Source organism: Meriones unguiculatus, chromosome 2 (assembly GCF_030254825.1).
Source record: "Meriones unguiculatus strain TT.TT164.6M chromosome 2, Bangor_MerUng_6.1, whole genome shotgun sequence".
Classification (NCBI taxonomy): domain Eukaryota; kingdom Metazoa; phylum Chordata; class Mammalia; order Rodentia; family Muridae; genus Meriones; species Meriones unguiculatus.
Window position 1 is genome coordinate 151,755,749 of NC_083350.1, and position 3,058 is coordinate 151,758,806.

The window sequence follows — 3,058 nt, forward strand, 5'->3', positions numbered from 1 at the left end:
AGAAGCCAGATGTGACATTGCATACTTGTGATTCTAGCACTTGGAAGGGGAAGGCAGAGAACACCAGTCAAACACAAGCTTGGACAAAATGAAGTCCTGTCTCAAAAGACAAAACAAAACAAAAAAGCATAAGAAATAAATTTTATGTGCTTTATTTTAATATGTATAATAAGAAAGTTAAACTGTTAGATGACTTTAGTGTCCATTTTTATATTTAATATAGAAATGATGAAATACTAAAACTGAAAATAAATATAATGTTAAGAATTAAATAAATCCATAAATTTTTTAAAAATATTTTTTATTAATTATAGTTTATTCACATTGTATCCTAGCTGTAGGCCCCTCCCTCATTCCCTCCCAATCCCACCTTCCCTCCCTCATCTCCTCCTATGCCCCTCTCCAAGTACACTGATAGGGGAGGTCCTTCTCCCATTCCATCTGACCCTAGCCTATCAGGTCTCTTCAGGAGTGGCTGCATTGTCTTCATCTGTGGCCTGGTAAGGTTGCTCCCCCTTCAGGTGGAGGTGATCAAAGTGCCAGCCACTGAGTTCATGTCAGAGACAGTCCCTGTTTCCATTACTACAGAAACCACTTGGACACTGAACTGCCATGAGCTAAATCTGTGCAGGGGTTCTAGGTTATCTCCACGCATGGTCCTTGGTTGGAGTATCAGTCTCAGAAAGGACTCTTGCTTTCCATATGGAGCTGCTCCCTGTTTTCTCCCTCTTCGTATTTGCCTTTCCGAATGAGGATTGATGATCTTACCCAGGGTCCTCCTTCTTTCTTAGCTTCTTTAGGTGTACAGATTTTAGTATGTTTATCCTATATTTTATTTCTGATATCCACTTATAAGTGAAGATATAGCACATACCTGAGAGGCCCGTACTGCAGCTGCCTCTGCCCTCTGTCATGGAGTGTGGAGGATTGCGCTTGGGGCAACCACTGCACCCTCTGCAGAACAGGGAGGCCTGTACTTCAGGCAAGGGGAAGTGCAGGGTGGTTGAATATTTGCCACTCTCAGTCCTGGAGACCCAATGTGTGACCTCGATCCAAACTGTTCCAGCCCATGGGTTGTCCCCTCTAACCCAGGAAGCCTTAGTGTAGATATTATGTCTTCAGCTGCCCATCCCCTCAACCATTTCAGAGTTTCTGATCCTGGGCCCCTCAGATTTGAGGCTTGCTGGTCACCACCACCTTGGATTCCCCATTAAAAAAATCTTTTTAAAACTGAAGAATTTAAAAACTTTTATTCCATGAACACAGTATTGAAGCAAATAAGAATAAAATAAAACAATGGTTTTATTTATGCAATGGTTATTTGGCCAGATGACATTTCAATAAGAATGAAAAGTTCTGTCCAATAGAAAATTTTCAATATTGTTCTACTTCTTGTTGTCAGCTTAATCAAATGCAGCATGGGTATAGATGATTAAAAATCATCAAATAATTTATGAAAGCTATTTTCAGAATTTGATGACATATTTTTATTAGTGAACATTTATATCCATCCGTAATCTAGCTCGCCAGACACATCCTGCCTGGAGCACTACCTCCATCATTTGATTAAGTATGGAAATCAACTAGAAATATTAGTTTAACATAGAAGAATTGATTGTTTACTTTTTGGAATTTGATCACTGTACTTCATTTTCAAAATGTTACCTAAATATAGACCTTACTGTTTGTTTGATACAAAATTGAAAGGAAACATAAAACTAATATATACACAAATAACAATAATTGAAATCAAAATTTTTAAGAAGTTACAAAATGAGGATGAGTATTTTATTGCAATAAACACATGAGGGCAACATAGCATAGCATTAAATACTGGAATGCAGAGCATCAGTAAATTGCATACCTTCCTTAGTACATGTTGTGCTTATGCAAAATTAGTTGTAAATATTAATATCATTTTAAGCTCTCTTTTTAGTTCAGATTTGGTAGAACTCAGAAAAGTAGCATGCAGGATGCCAAGTGTCAAAACCATTCAGGAAATATTACATTTGCATTGTATATTGATGCTCCCAACTACAATATTCACCACTCAGCGGTTGTTAGCTACATTTAATACAAAGGAATTAAAATAAATAAAGCTTGCTTACTCTTAAGTATTCTAATTCTAGACAAAATTTTGCTTGCATTAATTACCATCTTTACAGAAAATTCTACCAGGAAGGTTGGTCCCCCAATGATAGAAAAAAAATTAAAAACTATTTTAGACAAGTAATAGATTAAAAACAAAAAATCTAACTAGTAGTAGTGGTGCATGCCTTTAATCAAAGCATTCCAGGAGAGGAAAGAAAGTTTCCTCCTCTCTACCATCTGACCCTAGCCTATCAAGTCTCATCAGGACTGCCTGGATCTTCTTCCTTTAGGGCCTGTTAAGGCAGCTCCACCTTGGGGAACTGATTAAAGAGCAGGTAACAGAGTCCATGTCAGAGATAAACCCTGATCTCTTTACTAGGGCACCCACCTGGAAACTGAGTAGCCCATACCAGTCACCTATTAAAAACAAGGAAATCATGAAATTTTCAGGCAAAAGGATGGAACTAGAAAAGATCATTCTGAGTGAGCATTCCCAGACCCAGAATGCTATATACTCATATGAGAATCTTAGCCATATAATACATGATAACCATACTGAAATCCATGGGCTTAAAGAAGCTAAATAATAAGGGAGACTTAGGGCGGATGCTTAATTCTCATTCTGAATGGGAAATAGAAGAGACACTGGAAGTGATTCAAGAAAGGAAACATGATAGGAGCCTACCAAAGATGTCCTCTGAAGGAGGTCTCATCCCTTAAAGGGTTGCATTTGACTGTACTTGCTGTGGTAAAATACTCAACAGCACCAAATTAAAGAGGAAAGATTTATTTGGGCTCCTGTTTTATTTATTCTGCTGGCAAATTCTGAGTAATTATGTTCCAGGAACAGAGATTTAGTTTGCTCAAAATACTAAAGCACTTTTACCAAGAGAATAAAGGAAGTCATAAAACAAGCCATGCTTTAAAAATCGTTAGTGGAAACATCAGGTAGCTATGTAGAGCAAAG